At 36.5% G+C, this 25,438-nt stretch overlaps 1 long non-coding RNA gene across 3 annotated transcripts in view; it reads left to right on the top strand.

Moving 5' to 3' along the window:
- The first annotated feature begins 6,540 nt into the window (after positions 1-6,540).
- The window catches only part of LOC132597272 (uncharacterized), a 399,384-nt gene continuing 380,486 nt past the window's right edge, over positions 6,541-25,438 (top strand). The window contains exon 1 of one of the 3 annotated variants that reach the window (XR_009563798.1): positions 6,541-6,671. This is a non-coding gene — a long non-coding RNA (uncharacterized lncRNA). The other 2 variants (XR_009563797.1, XR_009563799.1) reach the window with 2 other exon arrangements.

The following is a 25,438-nucleotide window of genomic DNA, read 5'->3' as shown; positions in this document are numbered from 1 at the left end:
ATATGTCCAAATTGCCCTCCAAAATGATTAATTAAACACTTTCCAAAAGTTTTAAAAAATATCTACTCATCCACACATTTTCCAATACAGTCTCTGTTTAATCTTGTCATGACAAAAGAAGAATAATTATTTGAAATCTGGTGTTGTAAATTACTAATAATTTTCTAATATAATTATTGTTAATTTTAGTTTCTCCATTTCCTTTTTATATTTTTTACACCAGGTTATTTGTATTTATAATTTTATTCAATTTTGATTAGCAAATGTTTTTATTTGAATATTAGTTCAAACATTCAATAAATTTTCTTCTCTCTTTGGATGTAGCATTTTATTTTCTTTATGTAGAAATTTTAGGTAGTCAAACTTGTTGATATTTTCTTTTATAGCTTCTGTAGTCTGTGATAAACTTAGAACAGCCTTATCTATCCTTAAGATTATGAATACGATTTATCATCCTTTCCTCTGGTTCTTTTATGGTTTCAGATTTTTAAATTAGAAGCATTTATTCATCTGGATTTTAGTAAGCCATAAGCAATACGTAGTTCCTCTGTTTTATTTTTTAAAAAAGACTAATCACTTGCCCCAGCACTACAGATTCAATAGTTCATCTAGCCACACGGTTTTAAAATGTCACTTTCACCATTTTCAAAATTCCTCTGTGAACTTTGATGAATTATTTCTATTCTTCATTTTAAGCTTCATTGATCAGCTTAAATATCTGGGGCCAAGAGAATTTCAAAAATATTTAACAGCAATTTGGTACAGGTACTAACCACTCCAGGCACCGACCAATTAGAAAAGACACCAGCCACCTCCACCTGCTACAGATATATGGAAGCATCCTGGCTGAATCATTTGCTTATTAAACAATACACTATATTTGAGAATAATTAGCTCCAAACACAACACAAAATAAATGTATATCATTTGCTAAAAAAATAAAGATAATGATATGTGCATTATCTTTAACAATAATAGTACAAGGCTAATAATAATATAGTAACAAATAATATGAGGCTGTGGTCCTCAGATGGGGCAGAAGCTCGCTCTTGCCCATTTCCTCCCACTCCCTCAGGGAAGGGACACTAAGACAACCTTGAGTACAAGCTTAGATTTAAAGAGCATATTCAAATTAACCAGCTAGGTTTATTAACATGCCATTTACATCGAGATCACTTACAAATTGGTAGCACAATAGGCTTGGTTTCAAAGGCAATTAAGGTAAGGCTGTGATCCATTATTCAGAGTTTATAGATCTGGTACACTTCTGTCAAGCAAACCAGCCAGTTTAAATGTCCATATTCAAAATTAAAGATGTGCCTTGTTACTTTTGAAAATTATCTTTGCATTGATTTTGGTACTGATTTGTGAAAAATCCAGATAACATTAAGAGAATGAGGTTTTATTTTTATTCAAAGGAGACCTGAATTTAAAAATGTGAGAAGTTCTGATCTGAATTCATGTTTCTTCCTCACTGAGGAACAAGAATCACTTCTTAGCTAAAAGTTTACTTGGGGAAATCTGTGCCCCATTCCATCTGCTGATGGGCCTCTTGTCAGATCTCCAGGTTCTGTCTGAGTCCATCTCGTACTGTACCTTTGAAGAAACACTCAGTGTTCACACAGGTCAGGGAAAAAATGAAACTGTTTTTAGGGATGCAGCTCTGATGAGCGAAGTAGAAATAAACCTGTCTTTAGGCATATATCTTTTATCCCTCTCAGTGATGTGCTCTTCCAGAGGTTTGTCTACCCTTGTCCTTTATAGCCATCAACATGGTGCTATTAGTGTGTGAGCCTTTGGGAGAAGGGCCAAGGGTCACAGCATCTTGCATGAGGCCCAAGATCTACAACCAACCTGAGTGAAAGGAGTCCTCTCCACATATCGATTGCCTATCTACCTCACTAGTACTCCACGTAGGACATGAGGCCAAAGTCCATGTGTAGTGAAATGTAGCTTTTATCTGGCATGTCCTTTGTATATATCCCTCCATAATCAGTGGAAGGCGGCAAGGGCCAATTGCGGGCTTGGAGCTGTAGTCAACTCAAATGTTTTTGTCTATCTAATACATTTCCTCTTCATTTGCTAATAGTATCTAGTATTTTTTTTCTGAGGAACCACCCCTTCTCCATACCAGCTTTTGTGTTTTGGGTGAACTTAACTTCTTTTCTACCCATAGGCACAAGCATGTGGTTTAGACCTAGCTAATCAGAACATCAAATTTCCCTCACCTAATAATTGATTCGGAGATGAGCAAGTGACCCCCACTCACCCAAAAAAGACATTGAAGTTTTCATGAAACTGTTGGAAGAGAGACTCAGCCTAATATTTGGATGGACAGGAATCTATAAGATGTGGGGAACGCATGAGTTTGGAATTAACAAAAGCCATTTCATGGATATGAAATGAGCCGCATGAGCCTGGATATGAAGCCAGCTCAGCCGAGGAATGAACCAAGAAACCAAGACAAATCAGATTCTGGTAGTTTAATTGAATTCCCAAATCAACTCATATATAAAGCCAGATAGAGTTGAGCTTTTCTAATGCATGAACATTTCTTTTTAAATTCCCAGTTTGAATGGTAATTTATGTGCCTTTAAAAAAACTTGTACCTCCTAAGATAGAAGGTACAAGATTATTGCCAATTACATTGGCATTTCACGTGACTAACAGGTGCATTTTCTCTTTTGACACCTTACGATTTTCATAGATGAGGGATACTTTAAGCTTTTCCTCATTCCATACTAGTTTATGGTGGATGCAGTGTGTCTTGGGACTGGATCATTTACACTAATTTTGTGAACTTTTTAGAGTGCAATAGACTAAAATTGTGACTATTTCCTTTAAGGTATTTCTAGATTTGATGAACATAGTATTTATAATTTCATGCAAAAGCTGTAAGTATTAATTCTTGCTGTATAAGAGGTCTGTTCCCTGTTAATCTGGGAATGGCTGGTCTCTTCTCATTAAAGCCTCAGGTTCTGTTCTTTCTCTTCTCAGTTTTTATACATTTTCTATCTCTCTGCTTCAATGGCTGGAAGAATTTGATACTTCCTATAGGTTATATCTCAACTTCATTCTAGGTGGAAAGGGTAAAAAGTCCCTCCCTTGAAGTTAGACGACTACATGCAGATTAGATTCTGGTCATGATTTAACCTTATATGAGAGACGGAAGGTGGAAATAAAGTGGAGGGTATATTTTTGCTGCTGTTGCAGTTGGCAAGCAAGAGAGTGGAGGTATGAATACTTAGAAAGGAAGGCAATGGTCTGCCTTTGCATTCAGCATCTAATGTTCAGTTTGGTGTGGATGAAAGGAAGTTTCAGGAGTGAGTGTCTTTAGCAGTAAGAACAGCAGCCTCCTGCCTGCTGAAATGCCATGGAGACAGTGTGATTTCTGATTCTCCAGTCCTTCCAATAATTTTACCTACTTCTCTACACTAAATGCCTTTCTGCTTGAAATAACTACAGTGGTTTTTATTTTCTGCCTTCTTGTGCAAATGATTTTGGGGATTATCGATTCTGACTTTTGGGAAAGGAAGTTGAGAGAGAAGAAAATAATAATAACCACAACATACAATAAACATATTGTATGTTAAATATGATCTGAAAAAAATAAACTGCCACACTGTGAAGTTACTGATAGGTTTATATTTCTTGAATTGATCTTCCCTGGTATTTCTGTAAAGGTATGCAAGCTCTCTATGTATATAATATAAAAATGTGCAAAGATTATCCTATCTGGGAATATAATAATCATGCAACATTATAATAAAACAATAAGTGGTTTTACTTTCTATGCAAAATTCTGAATGACTTATTGAGACATAGTCAGTTATAAGTGATTATTATTACTGGAATGCAATCAAATACATTATCCTACTTATTATTCTTAAACTCATTTGTTCATGCAATGTATTCAATCTGGAAAATAGATTAAGCCAAAGTACCAGTATTTTTGTCAGGGAATAGTTTTAGGAATAGTTTTGTGCTACAGAAACCTTACTTCCCTCAAGCTGCATTCTCCTCAATTTTCCTTTATAAAATATCAAGCACATTGCTAGAGTCCATAGAAGTCCCAGCAAATAATCCACTTGACACTTGGATTTTTTAGACTATAAATAACACTGAATCTTGAGGGGAGGGAATACGTGTTATTTAACCTCTATCCTCCAATGTTTAAAATGGTTTGTCAATTCACATGCTGTGGTAAGCTGAATAATGACTCTCCAAAAATACCCATTCCCTAATCCCTGGAATTTATGAATGTTACCTTATATGGCAAAGGGACTTTGCAAATATGATTAAGTTAAGCTAATTTCCCATCTTGAAATGGGAAATTATCATTGTATTAGTTTGCTGAGGCTGATGTAATAAAGTACCACAAACCGGGTGGCTTAGACACAGAAATTCATTGTGTCATAGTTCTGAAGTCTGGAAGTTGGAGATAAAGATGTTGGCAGATCCTGAAGTCTAAAAGTTGGAGATCAAAGTGTTGGCAGAGTTGGTTCCTTCTGTGGGCTGTGAGGGAGAATCTATTTCATGCCTCTCCCCTAGCTTCTGGTAGTTTGCTGGCAATCTTAGGTGTCCCTTGACTTGAAGAAGCATCACCCCAAACATTGCCTTCATCTGCACACGGTGTTCTCCATGTGTGCCTGGTGTTTGTGTCCAGATTTCCCCGTTTTATGTCATCAATAATATTGCATTAGGGCCTACCTTAATGATCTCATCTTTATTAACTACATATGCAATGGCCTGATTTCTAAATAAAGTCATATTCTAAGGTATGGGGGTTTAGAACTCAACCGACATGTGAATTTGGGGGGGGCACGATTCAATACATAACTATCCTAGATAATCTCGATGGGCCATAAGTATCATCATATGAGTCCTTATAAGAGGGCACAAGAAGGTCAGAGGTAGGAAGTGGATGATGTAATGATGGAAGCAAGAAATTGGAGGGCTGTGAGGAAGCAGTCACCAGCCAAGGAATGCAGACAACTTCCAGAAGCTAAAAAGACAAAGAAATGGATTGTCCCTTAGAGCCTCCAGAAGGAAATGCAATTTTGTCGACACCTCAACTTTGGTCCAGTAAAGCTGACTTCAGACTTCTGGCCTCCAGGACTGTAACAGAAAATATTTATATTGCTTTAAGCCATTAAATTTGTGGCAGTTTGTTCCAGCATAGCAACATGAAACTAGTATGCTTAATGAATTTTTGTTTTGAAAATTACTTCATTAACAGTTTATAATATAAAAATTCATTTTAATTGTTTGGATAAATGAGCATTAATGCAGCCACCTAAGGAGAACTTTACTTTCTGGGCAATATATCTAGTAAACTGTGTTCTTCTCAAAGAAAATGCTTACATTCTTGATATGATTTATTCCTATCTGTTTTTCCCAAGACTGCAAATCAGTTACTCTGTTCTAATATGAATGTGTTGTTTTATAGTTATTCAAAGATTTCCTATTTCGAAGCCCCATGTGTCTTGGATTTAATATCTGTCTTTGACATGGTGCATTTATTTCATAAAATTGTTGTCCTTTGATTAGAGCTTTATATTATTTACCCAGAATCATGTTGTATTACTTATGTCTATTTCTCTTATTTAAAATATATATCTTTGAAAGAATTTAGAATTTAGAAGTAGATATGGATAGAATTATGGGTTCAAGGAACCTGAGAAATAGATTTGTATATAGTTTATTTCTTCTTGAGTGAGCTTTGCTAGATTGTCTTTGAATGTATTTGCATACAGCTGTGTATAATATTCTCCTATTATCCTTTACTATCTGTAGGATTTGTAGCAACCTCCCTGCTTTTACTCCTGAAGATAGTAATTTTGTCTTCTCTCTTTTTTTCTTGGTTAGTCTGACTAGAGATTTATCAATTTTATTGATCCCTTCAAAGAGCCAATTTTGGATTTCTTAGAGTTTTCTCTGTTTTTTCCTCCTGTTTACTATTTCATTGATTTCTGCTTGTATCTTCATTATTCCTCTCTTTCTCTTAATAGGCTTATTTGCTTTCCTTTCTGTTTGTTTCTTTTTTTTTTTTTTTTTGAGGAAGCTGAATTCATTGATTTGAAACCTTTCTTTTTTTCCCAGTATAAACACTCATCTCTAAATTTCCCTCTAGGCCTGCTGGAGAGAGCTCCGCGGCCTCCCCCCCACCCCCACCCCCAGTGACAGCACACTGTGCTTTGTATTAGCGCAGGGCGGGATTCCCTGCTCAATCAGGTTTCCTGCCCTACCTCCAGGGGCTGGGGGCTTCTGCTTTACTGCTCTCTCGGTAGCAGTATACCCTGGCCTGGGACTGGTGGTGGGAGGGATTATTGTTTCTGTGTTCAAGGCTCTCCGGTGTGGGCAGGTGGATATTTCTGTTTCCCACTTAAGTGCGGGCAGCTTTTACCTCTCAGCTTCCCCCCAGCAGCCGTTTCTCTTTCCCCAAAACAGGGGCAAGGGTGTTACCTTTCCACCCCTTCATCAGAGTGAGTAGATCTTTTCTTGAACCCTAGGGGCGAGCGTTCTGTCTGCACAGCTGAAGGCTTTTGCTGGCTGAGAGCAGGTTCCCGGAAGTGGGCGGTGTTTCAGGCTGGCTGGAGAGGAGGGTTCGCTCAGGTCTCCAGTTCTGCGCCCAGAAGCACGGGGTTTAGAGGCTGGAAAAAGTGATTAAGGTGAGTTCAGGCTCCGCTTTTGTCTGGGGCTCCCATGGATCCTAAAGTTGACACTATGCCGGCTACTCTGGATTTGTGAAATTGTTACTTTTCTTCTTACTCCTGTATGGTGGCCGCCTCTTCCTCCAGTGCTTTGTAAAAGGTAAAACAGTTTGCGTTTGTATCGCCTCAGAGGCCTTTATAACCCTTGAAATTCAGTTCACCTGGTTGCCTTTTGACCTCAGTTGTCTTACTGGCTAAAAAAAAGTTACGGTTTGGAGATTTTCTGGATTTTTCTCACTGTGTGGAAGTAATGTACTCTTATTTTCTACATCTAAGCAGAAACAGAATGATGTAGTTGGTGAATCTATTAGACAAAAATTAAGACTGAAAGTTAATTTCTGAATGTCTCTCGGGAAATTAGCAGAAAAACATAAATTTAACCTAAAAATAGACAAAAGAATAAAACAAGAAAAAATAGTAAAATAGGAAATAAATGTACAATTGATATAATCAGCCAAGTCAAAGGTACCATCCTTGAAATCACTAATAAAACATATCAACCTCTGTCCAGAGAAAGAGAAAAAATAAAATTTACGAATATCAGAAGTGCAAAAGGAAACAATAGTACAGTTTCTGCAGGATTTAAAAAGATAATAAAGCTGAAATTATGAACAGATACTTGCTAGCGAATTTTTAAAAGCACAAGTCACTAAAACCAATACAGGAGGAAACAGAAAATCAGAATAGGCCTATACCTATCAAAGATATTGGATCCACAATTAAATCCTTCACATGCATATACTTACACCTGCATTTAAAAAATAACAGGTTTAGGTGATTTACTGTTGAACAGATGAAGCTTTTATAATAGAAATAACATTAAAAAGAATAGAAAAAAAGGGAAAATTCCCTACCTTGTTTTATGCAAAATTTTGACGAAAAAAGCGTGAATAGAAATTTAAAAAATATCTCTCATAAACAAGGATGTGATGATTCAAAGCAAACTATTATCAAATACATCAAGCAATGTATACAAATATTATACTTGAGAAGAAGTTGAGGTTATTCTAAGAAATTTGAGGTTGGGTTTAATATTTTTAAATTAGTATAATTCCCCACCATAACAAAATAAGGGAGAAAATCAGGTAATCTTTTCAATAGATGCAGAAATAGCATTTGGTAAAATATAACACCTTTTTATGATAGAAATATTTGTAAGCTAAGAATAAGCTTAAATTATTTTAAAGATATCTACCCAAAATATAGCAAATAGCATGCTAACTGGCTGTGAATATTAAAGTTTCCCTCAGAGACTGGGAATAAGGCAAGGACACCCACACTTACCATGTTTATCTGTCATTGTCCTAGATGTCATAACTATTACAATGAAGCAAGAAGAAAAATATAAGGCCTAGAGTAAAAGAAATAAAACTCTGTTATTATTCACACACAGCATGGTGTGTAAGATAGAAAAATTATAAAAAAATATAAACATAAACTACTAGATTTAGACAGTGAATTTAACAAGGGAATGAAGTGATTAAAAACCAAACTAGAATGTAGAATTTTAAAAAGCAATACATTTACAATAGCATCCATGCCAACAAACATGGGAATAAATCTAAGAGTAAAGAAATGGAGGACCAGGTAGTCTGAATGAATTGGAAAACTCAGTAGTCAGTTTTCCCCAAATTGTTTTATAGACCTCATGGGTAGATGCAAGGTAGTTATGAAGTTGGGTGTTCATTTTATTCATATATTTTGTAACTCTTTAATATATATGTTATATATATATCAAATAGTAATAAAACTATCAAAAAAACTAGGGATATAATATAAATGTGTCAAATGAGTAATAACAAAGTATTTTTAAAATTAAAAAGATTAATTTTATGAAATGAGTTCACACATATCAGTAAGTAAGAGATGTATAGAAAAATATTTTTTAAAATCTTAAAAGAAACAGGCATCGTACTGGAAAAATATTCAAATGGCTTAAACACATACAAAAAAAAGTGACCAAACTCACATTTAATTGAAAGATATGCAAAATAAAGGATTCATGCAAAAACCAATTTTCTCTAAGAAATTAGTCAACATTTTATAATATCTAGTAGATGTGGATATAGAATCTCCCATAAAGTAGTGGTAAAGGGAATTCCCTGGCAGTCCAGTGGTTAGGACTCTGCGCTTTCACTGCCAGTCCTGGTTGGGGAACTAAGATCCTGCAAGCTGTGTGGCACCACCAAAAAAAGAAAAAGAACACAGAAAACAAAAACAGAAAACAAATAATAGTGGTAAAATTACTGAGAATAATAGGACAACATATTTCATAATGTAAAGATATATACCCTTTGACCTAGGAATTTATTAGCCAGAATATTATTCTAAAATTTAGAAATGATGTTATACAATTTGTGATGCATCTGTTCTTTGATTAAAATTTTTGGTAGAGGAGGGCTAGAGATACATTTACATTTATATCTACATCCTTTACATTTATATCTACAAAGCCAAAGTCAGTATTGTGCTAAATGGCGACATTGTAGATTTTTCACTAAAATTAGGAACAAATCACTTAGCTTAATACCCTCTAGTTCCATCCATGTTGCCGCAAATGGCAAGATTTCATTCTTTTTTATTGCTGAATAATAGTCCATTTTATATATATACCACATCTTCTTTATCCATTCTTCTGTTGATGGACACTTAGATTGCTTCCATATCTTGGCTATTGTAAATAGTGGTGCAGGTAGGGGAACATATATCTTTTCAAATTACATGGATGGACCTGGAGGGTATTATGCTAAGTGAAATAAGTCAGACAGGGATAAACAAATACTGTCTGAGTTCACTTATAAGTGGAGTCTAAAAGACAAAACAAGTGAACAAAACAAAACAGAAACAGACTCATAGATACAGAGAACTGGCAGTTGCCAGAGGGGAAGGAGGTGGGGGCACAGACAAAAGGGGTGAAGGGGATTGAAAGGTATAAATTTCCAGCTGTGAAATAAATAAGTCATGGGGATGTAATGTACACATAGGAAGTGTAGTCAATAATACTGTAACAACATTTTTGATGATGGATGATAACTGGTTATAGTGATCATTTCATTATGCATAAAAATATTGAATCGCTATGTTGTACACCTGAAACTAATATAATATTGTATGTTAATTATAACTCAATTAGAAAATTAGGATCAAGTCAAAAATTCACCAATTTAGGTATATATGTATGTGTGAATATGGAATGGTCTTTAGGATATGTTAGTATGTCTTATTGTTGATACAAATTGGTATAGATTTTGTGGCTGGGAGTTAAGAGATATCTTCCCTTGAAAATTCACATTTTAATTGTGAACTAAGAGATAAGTCATTTACTAATAGGAGATGTTTCACTTTTAGATGTATGAAGAAATTAAGAAAGATATACGATGGCTTTTGTGAGGAATGAGGGAAGGAACTGAGTAGTGAAACACACAAGAGTGTTTGAGTAGTATTTAAGTTTATGTTCATTTGATGAAAATTTACTGAATACCTACTGCACCTGGCACAAGATATATCAATGAATGAACAGGACAGAACGCCTGTCCTCATGGAACTTCCATGGTATGAAATGTGACTGTGATGTGAATTCTCACTTGATTTCAGAGATAGGGTATTTCTTTTGTCATGTTGCTATTAAGCCATGTGGTACTCTCACAAAGAAATGTTGGTTTTAAGGGAAGTGTCATCTGCAGAAGGATTATGGTCTGTCCTCCCAAGAAGATACTACTTTTGTAAATAGACTAAGTTTTGTGCATTGATGATCTGTCTCTATTCTTTTAGACTCAGAATCCCAAGTTTCACAACCCATCAAAAGCACACTGTCAGTGGCAGATTCATAGTAACTAGTCTCTCAACACAATGTCTAAAATCAGATCGCCAATTTAATCTAGAAGGGAGAGCACCTTTCCCAGTGATCTGCATACTCATGCCAGCATGATCAGTGCAGTTTCTCTTTGTAGTCAGATTTCTTGGAAAGTCAAATCAGTCAGAGGGTTGCTTAGTGAATACTAAAACCAGGAAAAGAGGAATTATATTGATGAATTGCTTAATGGCAGCCTAGATTGCATGATACACGTAAAACACATGGGGTCATTCATGTCAAATATGTCTTGGAGGTTATTGGTGGAAAGTCTTCCCATTTATATACATTTAAGGGAAAACCTTTATTAGTGAGTCTGAAAATAAAAATTTAGTGCCCACTGGTCTCTCTCTCTCTCTGCTGTTGTGCTTAGATTTTGTGTTACTTATCTGTATGTTGTGTTAATTTCTCCTGTACAGCAAAGTGGTTCAGTTATATATATACACACACACATTCTTTTTCATTTTCTTTTCCATTATGGTTTATCACAGGATATTGAATACAGTTCCCTTTGCTATACAGTTGGGCCTTATTGTTTATCCATTCTAAATATACTAGTTTGCATCTGCTAACCCCAAACTCCCAATCCATCCCTCCCCTCCCCTCCATCCCTTGTCAACCACAAGTCTGTACTCTATGTGTGTGAGTCTGTTTCTGTTTTGCAGACAAGTTCATTTGTGTCATATTTTAGATCCCACATATAAATAATATCATATGGTCTTTCTCTGTCTAATTTACTTCACTTAGTTATGATAATCTCTAGGTCCATCCATGTTGCTGCAAATGGCGTTATTTCATTCTTTTCTATGGCTGAGTAGTATTCCATTGTATATATGTACCACACCTTTATCCATTCATCTATGGACATTTTTGCCATTTTTTATTGGTCATTCCGACTAATGCTGTTACAATATGGGAGAGATCATATGGGATTTGAATACCAGGAGGCAGGAATTATTGGAGACCATCTTGGAGGCTACCTGCCTCAGTTGGGCATAAATTCTGTTTTTCTTCTTTGCTTTCATATTAACCAAACTGGCTTTCACACATTTTTCCTCACGTTTTAGTAAAACTGTCAATTAGATTATTATATAGTCATGTATACTTGACCTGAGACTCATCCTCCCTTTTTGAGAAGTTTTATTATGCATTATTTTTGAAGCTTAATTCTTGGATGAACATCTTATTTCTTTTCAAGTTCTTGGGGGACAAATAATTTTTGTTAGCCAATTATGAAAATGTAGCCATAAATATGCATTAATGACTAGGTCTTAAGGGACTCTAATTACTATGTCACATTTTAATTTGGCCATTTTCTTCACATTTGGTTCTATTCATTTATCTTGTTGTGTTTATTTAACACTAGTGATTAATGCTAAGCCTTTTTTCCTCCATTTTTGTTTTTTGGCAGAATAGAGAAAGAAGTAAGTCTAAACTAACCTCTGAAACTTTATGTAGTATTTAGAAATATATGATTTCAAACTGACATCAGAATGAAAGTTACATGAGAATGAAAATATCACATGTATAGATTTCATATATTTTAGTATACCTTTAAAATATTCATGCCTGTATTATGTAGCCGCTGAATGAAGAACTATAACTTGGATAATATTTCTGTTCACTTTACATTAAAGGACACTAGTCACAAATACTAAAAGCAAAGGGATGCTTTAATAAATGACTCTTTAGTGATCTATTGGTATACTTTATTATATTTTTAAACATCTTTATTGAAGTATAATTGCTTTACAATGGTGTGTTAATTTCTGCTTTATAACAAAGTGAATCCACTATACATATGCATATATCCCCATCTCTCTTCTCTCTTGCGTCTCCCTCCCTCCCACCCTCCCTATTCCACCCCTCTAGGTGGTCACAAAGCACCGAGCTGATCTCCCTGTGCTATGCGTCTGCTTCCCACTAGCTATCTATTTTATATTTGGTAGTATATATAAGTCCATGCCACTCTCTCACTTCGTGAGAGAGTAAGCTGGGACAAAGTGAGAGAGTGGTATATTTTAGCTTTAATGGAGGCCTGTGGAGCATGAAAGAGAAAACAAAACACCCCCTGAGAAAGTAAATACACTAAATATTGATGTGAACTAAGAAAATAAATTAATGATTTATGAAATATAACTTAATTAAAATGTAATACATTATTCATGTGACCACAATATGACAAAATATTTCCCATTTATTTTCTAAAAATAATTTTATATTTCTTACCATATTGAATATACTAGAAGAGATTATGTGTGAACACTTTAATATATATGTATATGTATACATGTATCCATTGCTTATATTATGGTTGAAGTATATGTAATTTCTAAAATCATGAGAAGTTACACAGAAATGAAAAAATAGAAGAAAAATAACCCTTAAACTTAAGAAAAATTTAAGTAACAATTTGCACGTGACATTTAATAAGAACTATCAAGCTTTTTTTACCCCATCTTTTCAGAATGATAGAACCAGAAAGTGAAACTCATAGAAATGGAGTAAGAAATGCCAATAAAACCCTCTCTAGGCAAACCAGGAATTTGTCACATAGTACTCCTGAATTTGTTCTTAATTTTTCTGAAAGAATGGAATCATTGTTCTTAAAGATGACTTCAATGACACAGTGATTGCTGCATCAAAACATTCACGAATACTTTTCAGAGAAAATATTTTTTCTTTATAGTTTTCAAAATAATATGACTTGTTAATGACAAAAGCATGAATACGCAGAGTATATATTTATTGCATAATTATATATTCTTTGCATATTTGCTTAATGATACTGATTTTCTTTTTTAGGGCCAGGATATTTAGGGCAGTATTTGCCTCCTTGATTAGAAGCCAGTTTTCTATTCTGAGTCTATTGAGATATAATTGACATAAAACATTGTATAAGTTTACTGTGTACACTGTGATGATTTGATACACTTATACTTTGCAAAATGTTTACCACAGTAGTGTTAGTTAACATCTCCATCACATCACATAATTACCATTTCTTTTTTATGGTGAGAACATTTAAGACCTACTCTCCTAGCAACTTTCAAGTATATAATGCAGTATTGTTAACTATAGTCACCATACTGTACATTAGATCCTCAGAACTTATTCATCTTATAACTGGAAGTTTGGACCCTTGACCAACATCCCTCATGTCCCTCATCTCCCAGCCCCTGGCAACCACCGTTCTACTCTGTTTCTATGAATACAGCTTTTTAAGATTTCACATATAAGTGATATCATACAGTGTTTGTCTTTATCTGTTTGATTTATTGCACCTAGCATAATGCCATGTAGGGCTATCCATGTTGTCAGAAATGGCAGGATTCCCTTCTTTCTCATGGCTAAGTAATATTCACACACACACACACACACATACACACTATATCTTCTTTATCCATTAATCTGTAGGCAGACGCTTAGGTTGTTTCTATATTGGCAGCTGTGAATAATGCTGCAAGAATATGGGGGTACAGATTTCTCTTCAATATCCTGATTTTATTTACTTTGGATGCCTACCCAGAAGTGGATTGCTAGATTATATGGTAGCTCTGTTTTTAATTTTTAAGAACCTCCATACTATTTTCAAGGGTGGCTATACCAATTTACATTGCTACCAGCAGTGCATAAGGATTCCCTTTTCTTCACATCCTTGCTTGTTATCGCTCTTCTTCTTTCTTTTTTTAAATTAATTTATTGTATTTGTTTATATTTGGCTGCATTGGGTCTTCATTGCTGCGCACAGGCTTTCTCTAGTTGAGGCGAGCGGTGGCTATCTTCATTGTGGTGCTCAGGCTTCTCATTGCGGCGGCTTCTCTTGTTGTGGAGCACAGGCTCTAGGTGCATGGGCTTCAGTAGTTGTGGCATACAGGCTCAGTAGATGTGGCTCACGAGCTCTACATCGCAGGTCAGTAGTTGTGGTGCATGGGCTTACTTGTTCTGTGGCATGTGGGATCTTCCCAGACCAGGGCTCAAACCCATGTCTCCTGCATTGGCAGGTGTATTCTTAACCACTGTGCCATTAGGGAAGCCCTATCTCTTTTCTTTTGATAAAATCTGTTCTAATAGATGTGAAGTGACATGTTGTTTTGATTTGCATTTCCCTGATGATTAGTGATGTTGAGTATCTTTTCATGTACCTGTTGGCCATTTGTATATCATCCTTGGAAAAGTATCTTTCAGTTCCTCTGCCCATTTTTTAATTGGATTTTTTTTTAACTATTGACTAAATAGTATGGTACAAGTTCTTTATATATTTTGGTTATTAACCCTTTATTGGATATATGATTTGCAAATATTTTTCCTATTCATTAGTTTGCCTTTTTATTTTGTTGATTGTTTCTTTTGCTGTGAAGAAGCTTTTTAGTTTGATGTAGTCCATTTATTTATTTTTGCTTTTGTTACTTGTGCTTTTAGTGTCATATCCAAAAAAAGTCATTGTCAGGATGTCAAGGAGCTTCTCCCTATGTTTTCTTCTAGGCATTTTAGGTCTTACGTTTTAAGTCTTTAATCCATTTTGAGTTAATTTTTGTGAGTGGTGTAAGATAGGGGTCCAGTTTCATTCTTCTGCATGTAATTATCCAGTTTTCTCAACATTGTTTATTGAAGAGAGACTCCTTTCCCCATTGAGTATTCTTGACTCCCTTGTCAGATAGTGGTTGAGGGTTTATTTCTGGGCTCTTGATTCTGTTCCATTGGCCTATGTGTCTACTTTTATGCCAGTGTCCTGCTGTTTTGATTGCTCTAGATTTGTAATACAGTTTGAAAGCAGAAGCATGGTACCTCCAGCTTTGTTCTTCATTCTCAGGATTGCTTTGGCTATCTAGGGTCCTCAGTGGCTCCATAAAAATTTTAGGATTTAGTTGGGTCTTTTTTACCCATCCAGCCACTCAGTGTCTTTTGATTGGATAATTTAATCAGTTTACATTTAGAGTAATTACTAATTAGTAGGGACTTACTAATGCCATCTTATTCATTATTCTGGCTGTTTTACAGTCCCCTTGTTTTATTCTTTCTCACTCTCTTCCTTTGAAAATTAAGAATTTTTCATAGTGACATGCTTTGATTTCCTCTTTCTATCTTTTGTGTATCTAGTGTAGGCTTTTGCTTTGTGGTTACCAGGTAGCTTACATAAAACATTATATATATATATATATATATAGCAATCTATTTTGCACTGATAATAATTTAACTTCAATCACATACAAAAACTCTACCCTTTTACTACCACTTTTATGTTTTTGCTGTCATAATTTCTCTCTTTTATAATGTGTATTCATTAACAAATGATTGTAGCTATAGTTAATTTTAATACTTTTGTCCTTTAACCCTTATACTAGAGTAAGTGGTTAATATACAACCATATTATAGTATTAGAGTATTCTGAATTTGACTGTATACTTACCTTTGTCAGTGTGTTGTATATTTTCATATGTTTTCATGTTATTAATCAGTGTCCTTTCATTTCAACCTGAAGAACTCCTTTCAGGATTTCTCATAAGGCAGGTCTAGTGGTGATGAACTCTTATCAGCTTTGTTTGTATGGGGCATTCTTTTTCTCTCTTTTGTTTCCGAAAGACAGCTTTCCCAGATAGAGTCGTCTTGGTTGGTAGGTTCTTTTTTTTTTTTCTTTCAGTACTTTGAGTATATCATATTTACTGTCTCCTGGCCTATGAGGTTTCTGCTGAGAAATCTGCTAATAACCTTATGGGAGTTCCATTGTGAGTTACAACCTTTTTTTCCATTGCTATTTTCAAGATTTTTTTTCTGTCTTTGCTTTTTGGCAGTTTTATTATAATGTATCTTGAAGAAGACATTTTAAAGTTAAGTTTGTTTGACTTATGAGCTTCATGAACTTGGATGTCCAAATATTTTCTGACATTTGGGAAGTTTTCAGTCATTTAAAAAAAATAAGCTTTCTGTCCCCTTTTCCCTCTCTTCTGCTTCTGGGACTCAAATAATTAGTAGATTATTTCTTTTGCTGGTATCCCATAGATCATGTAGACTTTCTTCACTCTTTTTTTTTTTTCTTTTTTGTTCTCCTCTGACTGAATAATTTCAAAGGTCCTGCCTTCTAATTCACAGATTCTTTCTTATGCTTGATCCATTCTTCTATCAGTTCCTTATATTGAATTTTTTTTCTTTCATTCATTGTATTCTTCAGCTCTAGAACTTCTGTTTGGTTCTTTCTTATTCTTATTTCTATCTCTTTATTAAACTTCCTATTTTGTTTGTATGTTGTTTTCCTGGTTTCATTGAATTGTCTTCCTGTGTTTCCTTGTAGCTCATTGGGCTTCCTTAAATAGTTATTTTGAATTCTTTGCAGGGTGAATCGCAGATATCCATGTCTTTGGGGTTGGTTACTGGAAGACTATTGTGATCCTTGGTGGTATCATGTTTCCCTGATTTTTCATGTTCCTTGAAGTCTTGAGTTGCTATCTTTCCATTTGTAGTAACAGTATCCTCCTCTAGTCTCTACTGACTGACTCTGGAGAGAAATGCCTCTGTCAGCCCTCCTAGTAATCTGTGGCATTCTCAGACCTTCTGTGGATACACCTGCTCCACATTTCTTGCTCCCTCTTGGGGCAGAATTTTTAAACTTGTATTCCTTTCTGTCGGTCCTGCAATGCACTCAGCCAGGTGCTGATAGTCTCTCTTTTGCTTTCCCAAGGGTAGAGCTAAAGCTCAAGTTTGAGGTCTCTCCCTGTCTTGTAGATTTGGACCAGCTTTTTTCAAGTGCTCGCTAGCTATTTTCCAAAGCTCAGTGTCACCACCATATGGAGTGCACTCAGGGAGCTAGCCACAGGGTTGGGGGTATGTGAGTTAGGTACATGGAGTGCCGGTGGTACCCATGGGCCAACTGGGGGGATCTGCAGGGGAAGCATTCTTGGCACTTTTGGGTGGACTCCTTGATGAAGTTTGCGACACAATTAGTAGGATCTGATTCCCTTTAATGCCTTCCAGGAGTCTTATCTGCTGGTCTCTCAGTTTCTTCCCACTTTGCAGTCCTATAGCTCATGACTCAGTACTCTGGGTGGGGTGAGAGAGAAATGGGCCTCTTTGGCAGCTTCCTGCATGGCTGGCGAAGCTGAGCACTCACTCATATGCTTGCTCTCACTTCCCCTGTGGGAGAAATCATGAGCCAAGAAGGTCTTTCCTTGCCCTGAGCTATTCTGCCTTGGGGGAGAGGTGACGTAGGTGTAAAGTCTAACTGTTTCTTTTACTCTCTCCAGTGCATCCAAACTCATAGTTTTTGCTCCAACAGTGTGCTGAAACTTTTCTGCTAGAAACCTGCCCTTCCACAAAGGCTCTCTCATTTGTGTGTGATTGTCTAAGACAGTGACCTCCGTGGGCTCCCAGACTGTGAGAGGGGATGTAGCCAGGACCAGGGTCTATGTGCCCATTACCTGATGCAGAGGTAGGCAAGACTCCTCCTGGATCCTTTGGCATATGATGCTGGATCCCATGGCTCCCAGCAAGGCTCTTTTGTCTGTGGATGGATGCCAAATTGTTGTTGTTGAGGGGGGATATAAGCAAAGGATGCCTTATTTGGCCATGTTGCTGATATCACTCCTGAAGTTAGTTTTTATAGTTTTTAGTTACCTAAATATTTACTAAATATTTAGTTTATCTCCACCAGGTTTTCATTCTATGATAGGGTAGAGATCAAGTAGGCTTAAGTGTCATAGGGATTGCAGTTTATAAAACCATAACAAAATCAGAGAACATTTAGTCTTGACTCCATTACAAAATAGAAATGTGGACACCAAAAGGGCTATTTGTAAATGTCCCCCCGTCAGCATTGTTTGATATGTGGAGAATTGGTTCCATATGTATTAAAATATTAGGACCAGTCCAAGTCAAACAGTGTAGTATCTCAGTATCTGTCCTCTTTCTGCTCATCATAGGAAGGAGCAAACCATAAAATGGGTATAGTAAAGCCCTGCCCACCCAAACCAGCCAGTGGGTATCACAAACAATGACTAAATTTATATACGTATGCACATTTTTTTGGGCTTGCTGTGCAAGGGCATTCTGGGGTATATGACAATGGCAGAATGCTAGCATCTTCAGCTTTACTAAGTATCACCAAATTGCTCTCAAAATCGTCGCACCGATTTACACTCTCACCAGCAATGTAGGAGCTGTCATTTTCTTACATCTTTTCAAATGTTTGATATTATGCAGCCTTTTTATTTCTGCCAATCTAGAGATGTGAAATAATATCTCACTGTTGTAATTTGCATTTCCTGATTACAGGTGAGGTTGAACCTCTTTTGTTTTCTCTTGGCTATTTTGGGCAAGTCTCATATCCCTTGATCCTTTATTCTGTTAGGATATTTGTCTTTTTATTCATGATTTAGAATAATTCTTTATGAATGAAACTTCTGCAAAAATTACATTAACTGTATTATAAGACCAAATGAAGATTGGGAGAATTTTTATGGAGAAGATATTCTCCTTTTTTCCAGTGTTTCAGGCACTGTTGGTTGATAGCCTGATATCCACTACCCTCTTGTAGGGACAGTGATGGATCATGTACTAGTTGTCTTCTCATTATTCATTCTTATTTCTTTCTGACCAGCAAAACCTGGTTTAAATGGAGGTGGAAATGCATTCCTCTAAAAAGCTACACTTTTTTGGCTCTCTTTGAAGTATGGGCAATCGTGTAACACAATGCTCCCCAGTGGGATATAAGTAGGAGTTGCTGGGTAGAATCCTGGAAAATCTTTTTAAGAGGGGTCAGACTTTACTGGAATGTATTTTTGATCCTCACCACACTTATCCTTCCTGCCTAAAACATGACCTCAATGATGGAGGATGATGTGGAATGCACTGTGTTACGACCATGAGGGTGAAAGATATACCTGAGAATGAGGAGAAGAAAAATAAAAGTACCTGAAGTACCGAAGGTATTGTGGAGGGGCTGCATTTGTCCTAGACTGTCAATTTCAAAATTTCTTTTGCTAGAGGAAAAGAGTAGTTTCTGATATATTAAAAACTGTTCCATAATGTTGCTGTTACATGTAGCCTAAGGGAGTTGCTAACTGATGCAGGGGCAATTAGAACCTTGATTTTTGAGGGAGACAGGAAGAAACTCCTGTACCATTATAAATTACTTTCTAAGGAACTTTTTTCATGTTTTACATAATATATTCAAGTAAGATATCTTCAGAAAAGAATACATTACTTAAATATCTTAATTTTGATTAAATGATGGGAGTGGGGTTCATGTTGGCTATTCTTTGGTATATCTGGAGTGGAGATAAAAGGGGTAAACACTAGGAAAAGTCTACCCAGATGGGCTGATGTTGGATTAGGTCACAAGTGACATCCCCAAGTTGGCAGAGGTGGGGATGATGTGAAAAGCAAAACAAGCAAAAACTCCTGTTTTCCTGAAACTTAGGTTCTAGTTTTGGGAGGCGGACTATAAATAGACCATCAATTAAATATATAATATAGGAAGGGAATGGTAAGTTAAATGAAGAAAAATTAGGATGCGTAAGGGTGGACCACCAGTCCAAAGTGCTTGGGGGTTGGCAGAGAGGTGGCTCCCAGAAAGGTAGACATGCCAACAAGGATTTCCTGATAAGGGGACGGTCAAGCACCTGCCCAGAGCGAGGAAATGAACCACAGGGCAGCATGTGGAGGAAGTGTTCCAGGCAGAGACGCTAGCAAGTGCAAAGGGCTCTGGACACAGAGAGGAGCAGACGAGGCACAAGGGAGAGTGAGGGGAGATGAGGAATAAGAACGAGCTTGGGGACCATACCATGTTGGTCCTGATAAAGACTTTTCATTCTTCTGAGGACTAAATAAGATAAAAATGAGGGAATTCCCTGGTGATTCAGTGGTTAGGACTCCGCACCTCCACTGCAGTGGGACATGGGTTCGATCCCTGGTTGGGGAGCTAAGATCCCACATGCTGCGATGCAGCCAAAAAAAGGAAAAAAAAAAAGAAAAACAAAAAGAAAACAAAAAAAGATATATACAGTGCCTGGCAGATACCTTGCCTCTTACATGGACAAGTAAGTATCCAATACAGTTTTTAGGCCTGGCATACTAGTCAATATTCTTTGAGCTACACTGAGGCCAGAGAACATTTGTGATACAACAGTGTGTAAATTTAAAAAGGTGTCCCCGTTTTGTATGTGAATGTTTTTTAAAAAACGTATCCCCCATCCCATCTCCACTGGGCAGACGGCACCCTGTGAGGCTGTGGCTTGGTGAGCAGAGCGTGGCCTTATTACAGCCCCACTTCTGTCCTCTGCTTGGGTTTCTCAGGGTCATTCACAAGCAGCATAATCACACATGGTGGCCCTGGCAAGAACTCCACTTTAATCATTTTACTTCTAGCCCTTAGCATAATTTGCAGTTCTAAACTAATGAACATAGGTTGAATTTATAGCAGTCTCAAGTTATTATGCAAGTCTAGTCGCTTGAAGATCTCATCAACTATGTATCATGATTCTTGCCCTTACTCTTTCTGAGAGTATTTTTAAGAATGATGCGGGGGCATCAGCAAAGCAGTCATATCATTTTTTTTTCCATTCAATTGTTTTTTTCTCTCAAGAACGTGAATGAGATTTTACACATCTTCCTGGCTTCTTTGTCAGCGAAATAATGGATGGAAGGAAACCAGGTGACAAAGCTTTCTTCCTTCCCTGCCCTCTCTTCCCTTTAGTTCCAGGATATCTTTCTTTTTTTTTCCATCAGGTAGTTATTATCAGACACTGGTAATAGTTCCAGTAGACCCTTCTTGAAACATCATTGAAATTTTAGTGCCACTTTTGAATTATACAAGCATTTTAAACTCAAGATGGAGAGATTGTAAATTCTCATGATGTGAGGTTCTTCCTTTCACCATGATTAATACCTGTGGCAGGAAGGATGGAATAAAGAATATTGTGCATGCCAGAATTTTACAGTCACTCAGTGAACCCTGGGGGGTGGAAGTTGCAAGGAAGCTCAGATTCCTGGTCTCTTTATATATACATCATTTTTTTTTGAAAAGAAAAAGTTCAATAGGTCCGGGGAAGAGATTACTGAGTCTGCTCAGTCCTGCTGTTGTGTGCCTGCTGAGATGGGATAGAGGGTCACACAGCTATCCTTGCCATGCTCCAAGGAGGCAGCCTGCTGTGGCTAAAGTATGTGTTCTTATTAAATATATATCATAATGTACCTCTGTTGATATTGTTAAACTCCCACCATAAAAATGTTGCACATAAACAACACAGCTAAGTTAATGTTTCCATAGAAACCTTAGCATTAACACTTGCTGAATGTGATATCAACCTAAGGGATAGTTGTTTTTTGGCCCAGACACAAACACACACTGTGTGGACATGGTGCAATTTTTAGTGTTCGTAAAATCATAATAAACTACATTGAGAACATAGAGTTTAGTGCTGTCAATTGCGTGGGCCAAACCTTGGTTTACCATTAAGAACAGTACAACTGAAGTTCTCACAGCCTTCTGCCAGTTTGTAGGAATGTCTTGATTCCTACCCAGTGGCTCAATTTTCTTTGAAGGGAAAACAACAAGAACAATCTAACTGGTTATGTGCTGCATGTGTAAGAGGCTCTGATGGATGGTACATTGTAAATTCTGCTGGCTTAAATCTGACTTTAGTAAGATTGTCAGTTTGCAGTGGTTTATATTGAATGGTTGTTCCTAATATAGGCAAATGAAAACTGTGGCATTAAACATCTAAAATATATTTAATGAAACCATTGTGTAACCCAGAGCATGGCATTGACTTACTAAGCAAATATTTCTGATTTTAGATTCAAAGAGTCAATATATTCTAATGTAACTTACAAAGCGCTAAAGAACTGTAATGCCAATCACTGCTATGTAAATAGGTGATATCCATCTATCTATCTATATATATATATTAATGCCTTCAGAGAAAAGTACTGAAACCACAAAAAGTCAAAATCATCAGTAGAACAGTGTGAATGAGTTAATGTTATCTGCATATTCTATGACTTGATTATAACGCCAATATTCAAGCCAGTCTTTAAAATAAAAAAGGCCACCATTTCGAATTACCATAGTTAAGATTAAATCTTGATTAGACAGTGAGTTTTCCCTCCCTGGCATATAAGCGATTTATTTGTAAAATGAAGCTATTTTATCCCTTGTCATCACACAGCCATAAAAATTGCAGGCAGTCAGAAGTTAGCAATGGCTGCTTCCCAGACCCACAGCAATACTTAGTAACAGATTTTCAAAGCAGTTCAAAGAGTCCACTTTCCATCTGTGTTTGGTGAAGGGTGCACAAACCTTGAGGCCATCTGAAAACTCAGCTTCATCTCTAACACTTGGAATAACAAAGGTGTTATTTTTCAAAGCTGCATTCTCCCCTCCTGGCGGGGCTGTGTGGATTCAGTTCGGGGAAGGTGGGAAGCTTCAGAGCAGGTATTCTCCTTCTAGAATTTGCCTCCTTCAGGGAGTTCCTTTGAGGGTGTCACAGTGGTGGCCTCCTGAATATGGGTTATTGGCAATAGAGGCCAAGAGGTAATGAACCTTATAGACAAATCCCTTCTGATTTTCTGAGCAAAATATCCGCAAAGAACCAGCATCTCCTTTCTTCCTGGCTAGGGGTGCTATTTAATCAGGAGAAAGTAGAGGGTGCTCTCTACCCACGTTACACTGAGGAATGCAGCCTGAACATCAAACTCCATTTCCCTCAGCTGCATTTCTAAAACTAAGGCAGCAAATTGTTAGGAAAGAGATGGTTCAGTGTCCTCATCCTTGGTTGCTACAAATGAGTGTCAGCTTTCAATGGAATACATAGTTTTTCTGCTCATTTTGTTTACTATCTCCTGTATTAATTTTGGCGCAATTTTTGATATGGTGTGTTTATAAAGACTGCCTAACATAAATTACATAAATGCACAATGAGTGGGATACTGATGGAAATATAGATATTTGCTATTTGCTGTCTCTTTGTGATACATTTCTATCATTCTAACAGAAAAGTCAAGACTAATGTGAGCGGTTCTCTCAGATAGGTTCTTTATTTTATTTTTGATTTTCTGAGTTATTCTGATGTCTCAAAACGTATCCAGAACTATATTCTGATTTCCTTTTAGATAATTCAAAGCAACATCAAATTATTCTTCCATTCACTCCAAATTCCAATAATTCTATGGGTAATTTTATTTGAGAATAAGCTACCTGAAAAGTATATATCTTTTTTTTTTTTTTTCGGTACGCGGGCCTCTCACTGTTGTGGCCTCTCCCGTTGTGGAGTACAGGCTCCAGACGCGCAGGCCCAGCGGCCATGGCTCACGGGCCCAGCTGCTCCGCGGCATGTGGGATCTTCCCGGACCGGGGCACGAACCCGTGTCCCCTGCATTGGCAGGCGGACTCTCAAACACTGCGCCACCAGGGAAGCCCAAAGTATATATCTTTTATAATAAAAATCACTGATCGATACATTGTAAAACATCTTTATAGGAACCAAAATTTTTAAAGGGTTGATTAAAAAAACAACACACTTTAATGTGAGAAAAGTGAAATTTTGTAATAGAGAACTGATATGTAAAAAATATGTCCTTGTTATATCAAGATTTTCTAATTTTTAAAAGTCCCTCATACATTAGAAACCTTTAGCAAATAAAACTTTACTTATTTAATAATTAAAATTTATTCTACTTAGGAAAGTAAAATAAATAACAAAAATCCTTAGTAAGTAAAAAAAAAAAAAAAGTGCTTCAAAAAAAATGACCTCAAGATGAAAAAAATTATTCTGGTATGACAAAGTATTTTGTTTAAAAAGGGATTATGGTAACATTTTAAGTATAATTAAGATAGATAAAAACAAAGGTATTAGCATCGAGCTGTGAACTTTTTTGGAGAGGGTGGGGTAGAGAAGGATTCAGCAAGACTGTACTACTTTCGAGTTTCCAGTCACATCCCACTCAGCCTGAAGACAGGGTAGAAGCAACAATAGTCCCACGTGTGGAATGGCACAGAATAGGACTGCCCTACATAGAGAACCAGTGTGAACGTGGAAATCATGGCCAGCACATTGCTACTATTTTTACATATGAGACTTGCTTCCCTGTCTTAGCAATTCTTCACTATCAATGCCTGTACAAAGAATCCTAAAGTAAAGTGGAAAGCAAGGGTGTAAGAGGAGGTTGTAAACAGATCATACGTAAAAAGTGGGCCGCAATGAAACGATCAAGATTGTTGGCAAGAAAAAGTACCTAAGAGCTGTTGAGATACAGAGTTTATAACCATCTTCCTTACAGATCCAAGCTTCCCTATCAGCACTTACAATTTAGTGAGGAAGGAAACCATTTAAAAAATAATAGTGTTGAGTATAGTGATAGAAATACTAAGGGCACATATGGCAAGGACACGAATCTAAAGACATCTGGGGCAATGTAGTTTAGAAAATGGATTGTCATTGGAGACTTTAGTTTTTAGAAGTTCAATTTGTGCTAAACCAATTGACTTGAATGTATCATGATTTTTCTATCTCCTGGATCTTTTTTTTTCTCCCACATCTCTGAGTCCAATTTTCTTAAAATTATGATCTCTGCTCATCAACCATGCTTTATGTAATCATTCTGATATTAACGGCAGAAAGGCAGTTAAGAACTTACTTTATGAACTTAGATAAGCTAAATTCATAACCTCTTATGTGACCTTGATGATGCAGGTTGTTGCTTCTTTTGCCACTGTGTGTGTAGCTCCTAGTAAAAATTATGAATATATTCATGAATGAGTCTATAAATCAATTAACATTGGAATTTTAGAGCTGGAATTTTCATTAGCTTAATTTTGAAAAGATTCAGCAAAGTATAGTGATGCCAGGAGAGTGAAGCAAAGAGACACCCAAGGTCACAGAGG

Source organism: Globicephala melas, chromosome 4 (genome assembly GCF_963455315.2).
Source record: "Globicephala melas chromosome 4, mGloMel1.2, whole genome shotgun sequence".
In the NCBI taxonomy this organism is placed as follows: domain Eukaryota; kingdom Metazoa; phylum Chordata; class Mammalia; order Artiodactyla; family Delphinidae; genus Globicephala; species Globicephala melas.
The sequence above is the reverse complement of the archived record's forward strand: the minus strand, read 5'-3'. Positions and strand labels throughout refer to the sequence as shown.